The following is a 13,569-nucleotide window of genomic DNA, read 5'->3' as shown; positions in this document are numbered from 1 at the left end:
CTACCACACAATTGCACCCATCTCACACACTAGTAAAGTAATGCTCAAAATTCTCTAAGCCAGGCTTCAGCAATACATGAACTGTGAACTTCCAGATGTTCAAGCTGGTTTTAGAAAAGGCAGAGGAAGCAGAGATCAAATTGCCAACATCCACTGGATCATGGGAAAAGCAAGAAAGTTCAGGCTATGGTTTTTCCAGTGGTCATGTATGGATGTGAGAGTTGGACTGTGAAAAAAGCCGAGTGCTGAAGAATTGATGCTTTTGAACTGTGGTATTGGAGAAGACTCTGGAGAGTCCCTTGGACTGCAAGGAGATCCAACCAGTCCATTCTAAAGGAAATCAGTCCTGGCTATTCATTGGAAGGACTGATGCTAAAGCTGAAACTCCAGTACTTTGGCCACCTCAAGTGAAGAGTTGACTCACTGGAAAAGACCCTGATGCTGGGAGGGACTGGGGGCAGGAGGAGAAGGGGACAACAGAGGATGAGATGGCTGGATGGCATCACTGACTCGATGGACGTGAGTTTGAGTGAACTCTGGGAGTTGGTGATGGACAGGGAGGCCTGGTGTGCTGTGTTTCATGGGGTTGCAAAGAGTCAGACATGACTGAGCGACTGAACTGAACTGTTAAAAAATCTCATCAAAGTTTGAGGAATTCTCCAGTGAAACTATCTAGGGTCTAGAGATTTTTTTCTGGGGGAATGAATGATAGCTATATGAATTAAATTTACTCAATCATATTAAGTGAGTTATAGTAATTTGTGTAGTTTAATGAAAGGCTTATTCAATCTAAGTTGTCAAATTTACATATATAGAACTTTTCATATCTTTAAAAAATTATTTATTTATTTTCGGCTGTGTGAGGTCTTCAGTGTTGCATGCAGGCTTTCTCTAGAAGTGATGAGCAGGAGCTACTCTTCACTGTGGTGCATGAGTTCTCATTGTGTTGGTTTCTTTGTTGAGGAGCTTAGGTTCTAAGTGCACAGGCTCCAGTAGTTGCAGCACTCGGGCTCAATAGCTGTGGCTCACAGGTTCTAGAACACATGGGCTTAGCTGCTCTGGAGCAAGTGGACTTTTCTCAGATCAAGGATGGAACCCATATTCCTTGAATTGGCAGGTGGATACTTAAACGCTGAACCACCAGGGAAGTCTTCATCTTTTTGATGAAATGGCAACCCACTCCAGTGTTCTTGCCTTGAGAATCCCAGGGATGGTGGAGCCTGGTAGGCTGCCATCTATGGGGTCACACAGGGTTGGACACAACTGAAGTGACTTAGCAGTAGCAGTGATATCCTCTGTTTCAGTCATAATACTGGTACACTGTGTTTCTCCTTCTCTTTTTTGTTCAGTCTTTCTAGACATTTGTCACTTTTATTGATTAAAAAACCCAGATCTTTGTTGTATTGGTTTTCTCTATTGTTTTTTGTTTTTAAATTAATTGACTTTTGTCCTTTATCATTTTTATCTTTCTGCTAGGTTTACTTTTATTTTGCTCTTCTTCTCTATGTCCAAGATGTAGAAGTTTAGATTATTTTCTAATTTACAATTTTTATATTTTGGACTGTAAGTTTCCTTGTCACTGATTGTGATGCAGCCCATAAATTTTGATATGTTATATTTTCCTTTATATGATGTATCTTTAATATTTTGTCTGGGATGTTATCTTTTGATTGGAGATTATTTAGTAGTGTTTTGTTTAAATAAAAATGCTCATTAAATGAAATGTATTAAGCTGCAGATCCTGTGCTCTAGTAGAGACTATGACAATGGGACACTGAGTAATTTCACATAATATGATGATGATACTAGCTGGAATTAATCTGTTGCTAGATTATAATCCCATTAAAGTGTGATTTTGTAAACCACAGGTAAAGAAATATTTTTCCAGTGGCTAGATCTGTGAGCCAGATGCTTGAACATCCACTTCATACTGAAGAAACATAATAGATATAGATAATGCATTAACTTCTGGATAAAAATTAATACCTTGTTTAGTTGGTCAGAAGTATGAGAAAAAATTACTGAAGTATTAAAGAAGGGAAAGTATGTGGATAAACCTATATAAATATGCAGAAAGACTTCAGATCTTTGTATCATGAATAAATGACTACCAGAAAGCAGCCACCATAGAGTAAACTCTCAACAATCAGATGGACAGAAACTCTGGAAGTTACTCCCTGGCATTTTAGTGTGAATGGATCTGTGAACAGACTGATCATAGTGGCATACTTGGAAACTACATATGAATCTAGCAGCATGAGCTCCCTTCCTACTGTGATGTAGCCACTGCCATTGATGAACACCCAGACCTCTAGCAGCAGAGATTGATGTTGAACCCTTGATTTGGTACATCCTCCATAAAGCCATACTAATGGGTGGCAGGCTGATTACACTGGACCGTTTCCACCATGGTGGAGAGAACACCATTTCTTTACTACACCAGTTACATACTCTCCATATAAACCTTTGTCTTTTCTATTTTCAGTGCTAGCACCCACACCTAAACCTAAGATTATACAAAATATCAGATTTTTTAAGTCATAATATTCTATAATACTGCTTTAGTTCAAGGAACATTAAATAAGAAAGATGTGATATTAACAGATACATGACCAAAAGATCTACTGGAGAAGCAACCAGATGGATAGATGCTTTGAGCTGTTTTTTGAAGATACAACTGTTGTATCAGCTTAGCTTGAAAATAAGATCTGAATATTATCTTCTAGGATGTGGTATATGATCTAAATCAATGACCTATATATGAATCTGTGTCTTGGACAGCTGGACTAGATGAATCTAAAACCTATGGGTACAAGAGGAATGACCGACCTCTCCATCATAGTTAACAACCTTATTCATGGATTTTAATCTTTCTATTTCCAAATCTTCAATTTCACCTTGGATAAAGGCCTTGATTCTCTGTAAGGCACAGGGGAAGTACTTCCACCAGATAATACAATGAAGGTTTTACTCTGCTGATAGCTGAAACTATCACTTGATTACTTCTGGCTTCTCATGCAGAGATACTAGTAGACAAAAATGGAGTTACTTTACTAGAAATGGAAACTGACTTTGATTACCAGAGAGACCTATAGTTAAAAATATGCACTGGAGAAAGGAAAAGCAGATCAGGAACCCAGGTGATTCAATAGGACATCATTTGATATTTCCATGACCACTATGATATTTGCCCAACTGAGAAACTAGACACTCAGTTTGAATTTAATATCTAGGTCATTTTAGCAAACAAGCAAACCAGATGAGAGAAAGTAATGCCAAAGGAAGAGAGAAATCTTGAATGGGTGGCAGAAGAGGGAGATGATAAAAATCAGTCTTGGTTCTAGGGCTCCATGCAGCTTTGTAGACTATAGTTTCATCTTGCTAAAGTTTATTATCTTTAGAGATAGAACCTGTGCAGTCCCTGTTAGAAAAGGTACAAAGATATCCTATTCTCATATGAGAGCCAGATATCATTAGTATCTGCAAGATGATCTGAAAGCCACAAGAGATGGACCATACCAGAATCAGTTTGTCTGCCTCTTCAGAAATTGGCTTTTTGTTTATTGGAGAATCCTGAGTGCTATTGCATTTATTTCCTCTCCAGACACTACGTAACATTAGCAGCCTGCATAGGGTAAAGCCTGAAATTTGGCATAGAACCTGTTTCTATCATCAAAGAATGTGACACAACAACTCAGATACTAAAGTATCATGAACTTCACCCTCGTGGTCTTTGTTCCCTTCTACCTCTTTATAACTCTTTGGAAGAGCTCATACTATGATACAATTGAGCTCATTTCACATGCTAGCAAAATTATGCTCAAAATTCTTCAAGCTAGGCTTCAGCAATACATGAAACAAGAACTTCCAGATGTACAAGCTGGGTTTAGAAAAGACAGAGGAACCAGAGATCAAATGGCCAACATACATTGAATCATGGAGAAAGCAAGGGAGTTCCAGAAAAAAATATCTACTTCTACTTTTTGACTATGTGGAGCCTTTTACTGTGTGGATCACAACAAACTGTGCAAAATTCTTAAAGAGCTGGGAGTACCAGACCACCTTACCTGTCTCCTGAGAAATCTTTAAGTGGGTCAAGAAGCAACAGTTAGGACTTCACATGGAATAACTGACTAGTTCAATATTGGGAAAGGAGTATGACAAGGCTGTATATTGTCACCTTGTTTATTTAACTTCTATGCAGAGTACATCATGTGAAATGCTGGGCTGGAACTAAAGAGGAACTAAAGAGCTTCTTGATGAGGGTAAAAAGGAGAGTGAAAAAGCTGGCTTAAGACTCAACATTCAAAAAACTAAGATCATGGCATCTGGTCCCATCACTTCATGGCAAATAGGAAAAAACTGGAAGCAGTGACAGATTTTATTTTCTTGGGCTCTAAAATCACTGTGGTTGCTGACTGCAGCCATGAAAAAAGATGCTTGCTCCCTGGAAGAAAAGCTGTGACAAACCTAGACAGCGTATTAAAAAGCAGAGACATCATTTTGCTGACCAAAGTCCATATAGTCAAAATTATAGCTTTTCTAGTAGTCACGTACAGATTTGAAAGCTGGACCATAAAGAAGGCTGAGTGCCGAAGAATTGATGCTTTTGAACTGTGGTGTTGGAGAAGAGCCTGAGAGTCCCTTGGACTGCAAGGAGATCAACCCAGTCAGTCCTAGAGGAAATTAACCCTGAATATTCATTGGACAGACTTATGCTGAAGCTCCAATACCTTGACCACCTGAGGCAAAGAGCTGACTTTGTAAAAGAACCTGATGCTGGCAATGATTAAAGGTAAAAGGAGAAGGGGCCAGCAGAGAATGAGATGGTTAGATAATGTTACTGACTCAATGGACATGAATCTGAGCACTCTCCAAGAGATAGTGGAGGACAGAGGATCCAGCGTTCTACAGTCCATGGGGTTCAGACATAGGGTTCAGTCCAAGAGTCAGACGTGACTTAGCAACAGAACAACAATAATATTTATATGTAAGTATACATTTCCTTCAATAAGTTAATTGTCAAAGCTACCAGTGTAAAGCACAAAGCCATGATATATTCTGGGAGACCTAAGAAACTGATAGTTGAATTTTAGGGTCCTAGAATATGAGCTAAATAGGAGTGATGAGAGCTAATGTTTAATAATTAAAAATAGGGCAGGTTGTCAGATAGCACAGAATTATTTATACCTTTTAAGAATTTTAACTTGGCTATTGGGAAATAGAAATGTTGAGAGATAATACATAATGTGTTAAGTAAGTAAATAGTAGCTTTTATATTTTAGATATATGATAGGACAATTTATATACCCTGAAAAGAAGGATTCATACCTTCTACTGAGAATGACTGAGGGATCTTAAGCAATAGGCAATAATATAAATTTCATTTTGGAAAAAACATGGTAACAATATGAAGAATGGATGTAGCTTTGGGAAGAGGTGGCAAAACTGTAAATAAGAAATCATTTGAAAATATTTATGATCAAACGAAGAGATGACAAGAGCTTGAATCAAGGCTTTAGAATACAGAGCTGAAGAAAGGAACTAATAGAGAATGTTAGGCAGATAATAAGGAGAAATGTGTAGGACTACTTGGGTACAAAGGAAAATTCTGATATGATCATTATCATCATTAAACATTATAGAGAACTTCCTTTGTGTTAGCTATGGCACTAAACACTTTGCATGAATTAAAATATTTTTGGTTAATCTTGGTTTGGTGACCAGATGGCAGTTCCATTAATAATAATTCAACATATCTGGGAAAAATTAAATTAAAGGTAAATCCCACTTATCTCATCTAGTAGCAAAAAGTTAGACAATTTCTCTGAATCTCAGTTTTTATCAACTGGCCTGTCTAGCAAAATCACTGTGATGTTCAGTAAGTTCAGTTCAGTTGCTCAGTCGTGTCTACCTCTTTGTAACCCCATGGACTACAGCACGCCAGGCCTCCCTGTCCATCACCAACTCCTGGAGTTTACTCAAACTCATGTCCATTTGAAGAGGTGATCCATCCAACCATCTCATCTCTGTTGTCCCCTTCTCCTCCCGCCTTCAATCTTTCCCAGCATCAGGATCTTTTCAAATGAGTCAGTTCTTCACATCATGTGGCCAAAGTACGGGAGTTTCAGCTTCAGCATCAGTCCTTCCAATGAATATTCAGGACTGATTTCCTTTGGGAGGGACTGGTTGGATCTCCTTACTGTCCAAGGGACTCTCAAGAGTCTTCTCCAACACCACAGTTCAAAAGCATCAATTCTTCTGTGCTCAGCTTTCTTTATAACCAACTCTCACATCCATATGTGACTACTGGAAAAACCATAGCCTTGACTAGACAGACCTTTGTTGACAAAGTAATGTCTCTGTTTTTTTAATATGCTATCTAGGTGATGTTTAGTGTACATAAAAACAGAATGCACCAAGACACATACTAGGCACCCAAAAAATATTATTGCCTTCACTCCCTTCCTTCTATCCTCTAACCTGAAAAATACATCTACAAGCAAAAGTGCCATTTTTCTTTTTTGGCAAAAGCCTTTAATAATAATATTAAAATGCTAGGTTTTTAACCTTATACCATGGTTTTCAAACTTGGGTTCATCATGGCAATTCTAGCCATTGCTACTGAATAGTTTCAACTTGTTTTTGGCTAAAGTTCTATGGGAACAATATAGTAAAAAATATTGTGCATTTTGTCTGAAACAGTAGCAAAGCTGTTGCTGCTGCTGTTTGACTGCTAAGTTGTGTACAACTCTTTGCAACCACATGGGCTGTAGTCCCTCCAGGCTCCTCGGCCCATGGAATTCTCCAGGCAAGAATACTGGAGTGGGTTGCCATTTCCTTCTCCAGGGGATCTTCCTGACCCAGGAATTGAACTCACATTTCCTGAATTGACAGGTGGATTCTTTACCACTGAGCCACCTGGAAAGCCCTATAGCAAAGCTACTGTAAAATTATATCCTAAGAGCCACAGGACACATTTATTGCTGCTTATCTTATAGATTTTGTTCTCTTTTTTGTAAATCAAAGCAGAGCTTTGGATTAGTCTTCACTATGTATCTAGCTCTATGTCTTACTATAACTGAGATTTGTGTTTATCTTTTTTCTTTCTTCTTTTCCTTTCCCTTCCCCTTCCTTTCTCTCCTCCTTCTCTCCTTCCATCATTTTTTTTTTCTTTTGATTTAACATCTCATTAGCTGGGTCAGTCACTGTTTTAGGCACTAAACTTTTTATTTAAATTTACCAACAGTCTGGCTGTTATGAAAATATGAGACACTATAAAGCATCCTCATTGGGTGGGTAGCACTGCTTAATTGTGCAGAGCATGGATTCAATCTCCTTGAAAGCACTTCTGCCCTGACTATGATATTTGCTATTATTGCCAAGTAAATTATGTCTGTGTCTCTAGCACATGAAAATGTGCAGAATACAGTACATTTGTTTGGTGCTTTATTGCTGAAATGCTCATGACCTTGGCTGAGGACAAACTGATAGTTTTTACAGATAATATTCTTCCTCTGCCTATGAGTCTCTAGAGGGAAGAGAAAATGTCCTGTGGAATCCCTGGGAATTATCAACTCACTTCTGAGATCTTAGCCATCCCCTCACTGGCTTCAAAGATGCCATTATCTCTTCAGAGATGATCAGATTCTATGAATATAGCAAGTTTCCTCGAGACTGTAATATCAATTTTGGAACCTGACTACATTTTTAGTATTCTGACCTCAAAGTGACCAATTAGTGTGGGGGTCCCTGACCTCCGTGCCATAGACTGATGTGTCTGTCCTGTCAGGTCAGTGACAGCATTAGATTAGAAATAAAGTGTGCTGTAAATGTTATGTGTATATCATCCTGAAACTCTCTCTTAGACCCTCGCTCTATGAAAAAATTGTCTTCCACAAAATTGGTCCCTGGCGCCAAAAAGGTTGGGGAGGTTGAATTAGCATGCTTATCATCACTGACTAAATCACACACAAAACATTGTTCTGAAAACAACCAAATCTTGGAAATTTACTGACAGTAGACTGAGTTAGCCACTCCATGCTCCCTGAGGCAGACATTCTAGAGATAATGAGGAAATTTCCAGGGTAAAGTCCATATCATAAATTGTCAGGTATTAGAAAGGAAAGTAAAAACTTGAACTCAAATTATTCCTAGAGACTTCAGACCAGCAATATTTTGCTTGATACTTACTGGAAAATTTCAAGTGTAAAATATCACATCTATGCTGAAAAATACAGGCAGCCTACCTATTTGATTAACATATTTATGCAAAGATTGTAGATTTAGAAGTTATAATACTGATAAATAAATCTCTCTCCTGAGAAACCTAACCTCATCATTTAACCTATTTTGAGCATGGAATTAGTTTCATCTTACTTTATTATCAAATGAAAGTAGTTAATCTGATTTTTATATCAAATGATTGCTCTATTTTTTTTTAAAGAAAACTGCATATATACTCTATATACTTAACAAGGTGTGCTCGGTTGCTCAGTCATACTCAACTCTTTGGGGCCCCATGGACTATACCCACCAGGCTCTTCTGTTCTTGGAATTTTCCAGGCAAAATACTGGATTAGGGTGCCATTACCTACTCCAGGGGATCTTCCCAACCCAGCGATTAAAACCCATCTCTTGCGTCTCCTGCTTTGGCAGGTTGATTCTTTACCACTAGCATCACCTGGGAAGCATATATACATTCTCTCTATACACACACACACACACACACACACACACTAGCTTTTATTATTATTATTAAATTATACTTAAATATTTCATCAAAACATTTTTAGCCAAGAGGGTCTGACTCATTAAGAAAACTTTTGCTGAAGGATTATTAATCTTTCTCTGGATTTTTAATGGTAGAGTGAAAGAGAAGAAAAAGAGATCTTTCTGTTTGTATTAGTATTAAATAATTGTCTTGTCTAGGTACAGCTTAAATAACTAATTGTAGATGGTGTTGGATGCAGACTGTTCTTGTCTTATTCAAAGGGAATTTAGCCACAATAACAAGTAGATTATGTTCCTGCTAAAGGAAACTTTATGTTTTTGGAAGTGACATGTTATGGAGCACCATCTTGAATTCTGTCTCATGTTTGTTTGTTTGGTCTAAAGTGATAATCGTACTACAGTGTACCAGCATGAAATATCAGAGCCAATACCCACATGGTACATTTAAGATATATATTGATGTCAATGTATGGCAAAACCAATGCAATATTGTAAAGTAATTAGCCTCCAATTAAAATAAATAAATTTATATTAAAAAAGATATATATTGAGTGTGAACTATTAAAATAAACAGTACAGTCAACCTGCTTTTCCTGAAGTGAACTGTGGGTAAAAACAATTCTGGGGGTAGGAAGCAGAATCGCTGTATGTTTATTAATACTGCTATCTTATAAAACTTTTACTTTTTTCAACTGTTTAACCTAGGATAAGAATAACTGTTAATAAATCTACCCAGCAAACAAATTATTTTCTTGATTTTGTAGAAGAGTTCCTCATTTGGTTAAGAAATCAATTACATTTTATATAATGTGTGCCTGAATATAATAGACTTTTCATATTATAGTTCTATAATAAGTGCATTTTAATTATATTTCACTCAGGTTTATAAAAGTGTAATTAAAATATATACTATAGCATACGGAGTCTTCATTTTCAATGTACCACATTGGAAATAAAAGCAAAAATAAACAAATGGGACCTAATTAAACTTAAAAGCTTCTGCACATCAAAGGAAACTATTAGCAAGGTGAAAAGACAGCCTTCAGAATGGGAGAAAATAATAGCAAATGAAGCAACCGACAAACAACTAATCTCAAAAATATACAAGCAACTCCTCCAGCTCAACTCCAGAAAAATAAATGACCCAATCAAAAAATGGGCCAAAGATCTAAATAGACATTTCTCCAAAGAAGACATACAGATGGCTAACAAACACATGAAAAGATGCTCAACATCACTCATTATCAGAGAAATGCAAATCAAAACCACTATGAGATACCATTTCACACCAGTCAGAATGGCTGCGATCCAAAAGTCTACAAATAATAAATGCTGGAGAGGGTGTGGAGAAAAGGGAACCCTCTTACACTGTTGGTGGGAATGCAAACTAGTACAGCCACTATGGAGAACACTGTGGAGATTCCTTAAAAAACTGGAAATAGAACTGCCTTATGATCCAGCAATCCCACTGCTGGGCATACACACTGAGGAAACCAGAAGGGAAAGAGACACGTGTACCCCAGTGTTCATCGCAGCACTGTTTATAATAGCCAGGACATGGAAGCAACCTAGATGTCCATCAGCAGATGAATGGATAAGAAAGCAGTGGTACATATACACAATGGAGTATTACTCAGCCATTAAAAAGAATACATTTGAATCAGTTCTAATGAGGTGGATGAAACTGGAGCCTATTATACAGAGTGAAGTAAGCCAGAAGGACAAACACCAATATAGTATACTAACGCATATATATGGAATTTAGAAAGATGGTAACGATAACCCTGTATACGAGACAGCAAAAGAGACACTGATGTATAGAACAGGCTTATGGACTCTGTGGGAGAGGGAGAGGGTGGCAAGATTTGGGAGAATGGCATTGAAACATGTGAAATGTCATGTATGAAACGAGATGCCAGTCCAGGTTCAATGCACGATGCTGGATGCTTGGGATTGGTGCACTGGGACGACCCAGAGGGATGGTGTGGGGAGGGAGGAGGGAGGAGGGTTCAGGATGGATTTTCTTTAAAAAAAAAAAAAAGACAAATGTAAAAGAAACTTGATCAACAGCAGAATTTTATTTTGCCTGTGTCTTTGGTGTTTCATAATATTATCACATCTCCAAAAGGATATAAGGACACCTATGGTAGCTGACTATCAAAATAGTACTCAGGTCAGTTCAGTCACTCAGTCGTGTCTGACTCTTTGTGTCCCCATGTCCCCATGGAGCACGCCAGGGCTCCCTGTCCATCACCAGCTCCCGGAGTTTACTCAAACTCATGTCCATTGAGTCAGTGATGCCATCCAACCATCTCATCCTCTGTTGTCCCCTTCTCCTCCTGCCCTCAATCTTTCCCAGCATCAGGGTCTTTTCAAATGAGTCAGTTCTTTGCATCAGGTGGCCAAAGTATTGGTTTCAGCTTCAACATCAGTCCTTCCAGTGAATTTTCAGGACTGATTTCCTTTAGGATGGACTGGTTGGAGCTCCTCGCAGTCCAAGGGACTCTCAAGAGTCTTCTCCAACACCACAGTTCAAAAGCATCAATTTTTCACTGCTCAGCTTTCTTTATATTCCAACTCTCACATCCATACATGACCACTGGAAAAAAATGTAGCCTTAACTAGATGGACCTTTGTTGGCAAAGTAATGTCCCTGCTTTTTAATATGCTGTCTAGGTTGGTCATAAATTCAGTTAGAGCTTTTACATTACATACGCTAAATCTTGGTTAGTGGTGTTGATGTATTATTTTCTATCAAATATATACTATTTCTTTTAAGTGGATATTATTTTCCTTTCAAGCTATATCATTATATCACCAATATTTTTATTTTAACCAGTATATTGGAACCCCATATATCTTCGAAAGAACCCCAAACATAATTTTTCAACAGTCCAGAAAAAGACCTTTTTCTTAATTTAAGAGAGGTTATGATACAAAATCAGTATCGGAACTGAGCTGCAAAAACTTATTGGACCACACGAGCAAGTTACAATCAAGAATATATAGAGGGGCCAGGGAAAGCATACTATAACTTTTTAGGTAGTGTTGGCAAGTGGCATATGACATAGCTTTACAAAAATCCTTCCTTTAGGCTACCTTAAATGGTGCACAGACTAGCACACAGTAGCTTAGAGAAAAAGAGAGATCTAGTTTATTTACCTATGCAAAAAAAAAAAAAAATTTCTTTGGTTTTGGAATTATGTCCAAGTGCCCGTTAGTCTGATCCATACATTAAGGCAGAATCCAAAAAACCACCTCTTTACTCATCAACAAGCCTATTCTCTTGGATTCTGTGTAAAGGTCTCCCGTTCCAAAACCCCATCCAATGATTTTCCTCTTGTATGCATGCCAAGTTACTTCAGTCGTGTCCAAGTTTTTGCGACCCTACGGACTTAGGACTTCAGTGTCTATGGACTTAGGTTCCTGGTGTTCATAAACAAAGAATGAGATGCTTTTACAGACAAAGCAGGGTTATGAGCAATGTGATGATATTCTGTGTATATAAGATCATGGCACCAACTAGGAAGAATATAAAATCCCGAGCATTACCTTCAAAGATTTTGTAAAAGAATTTGACGGGCTCTGGTATGGAGAATTTGTGCTACAGATTCTGCCGTACACAATATAAATGTAGCAAGAGATATATACAGATTCAGGACCATCATATAACCCAATATATGCAATACACTAAGTCTAAGAGCAAGGCAAAGGACTTTGTGTCAAATTTGCTAGCTATCATAGCTCAGAATCTACTTACTTTTTTAAATATGTAGGAATTCTCAATATAAACAAAGCTTTTATAGTAGTCAAATCAAATTATGGTAATGAAATCATTTATAAATTGTGAAATCATTTACACATATTAGTTGTTATAACATGGGTAAGGACGTAACACCCAGTAGGGAGCTGTGGAAAAATACCTATATTTGCAACCCATCTCCAGAAATCCTGATAAGACTAGTTTGGGATGCAACTGAACATCCTCAGATCTCCCAGTAATTCTAATGTATGCTTAAAGGTGAGAATCTCATTTTGAGTATGCAATCCGCAAAGTAATTTGCCTATATAATTTCTAATGCCTGCTACAACTAAAAGTAATTATTATTTTTCTCTTTTTTAAGACTGAGAAATGTGAAAAGTGGTGAAATTAAGAAAAATTTCCAAGTCCACATTGGTAACAAATATAGGATCAGGATCTGAACCCAAGTATTTCATATTTGTCTTCATACAAACTCTGGTGATTTGCTCATGTTATACCATACAATACACATATGAAAACGTGTTTCCTAGATAAAATAAAAAATCAACTGCTTAAATGTGCAGGACTTTATTGTTATGCATTGTTAGTACAATGTAAATTGCCACAATCATTTTGGAAAGTCATTTGCAGAGTCTGCAAAAAGATTCATCATTGGTTTATAATAACTAACCATAATTGCATGTTTAGCTTATGATGATCTACTCTCAGGCACTACATGTGGATTATCTCATTTGCATATCACAAAATTTTATAACACAGATATTATTATCCCTGTTTTCCAAAAAATATGAAAACATTTTGCAAAAAATGCTTTGTGAGCTTAATAACTACCTGAAAATAATGCAATCAATGGCAGAACATAATTCAAATCCAGCAGCCTGCAGTTTGACCCTATTCTCTTTTAACCAAGTAATTTTGTTCAGGAAACAATTCTAAATAAAAAAATAAGCTGTGTACATAAGTGTGATTATTATACTATTATTTCTTAATGGCAAAAAAAAAACTTTTTGGAAAAAGACAAAATATTCAACAGTATTGTTAGTAAATTGTGATAAAATATTTGAAATGAATAG

This window comes from Bison bison, unplaced genomic scaffold, assembly GCF_000754665.1.
Source record: "Bison bison bison isolate TAMUID 2011002044 unplaced genomic scaffold, Bison_UMD1.0 scf7180017864499, whole genome shotgun sequence".
In the NCBI taxonomy this organism is placed as follows: Eukaryota; Metazoa; Chordata; class Mammalia; order Artiodactyla; family Bovidae; genus Bison; species Bison bison.
Note: the sequence above shows the minus strand (reverse complement) of the source record.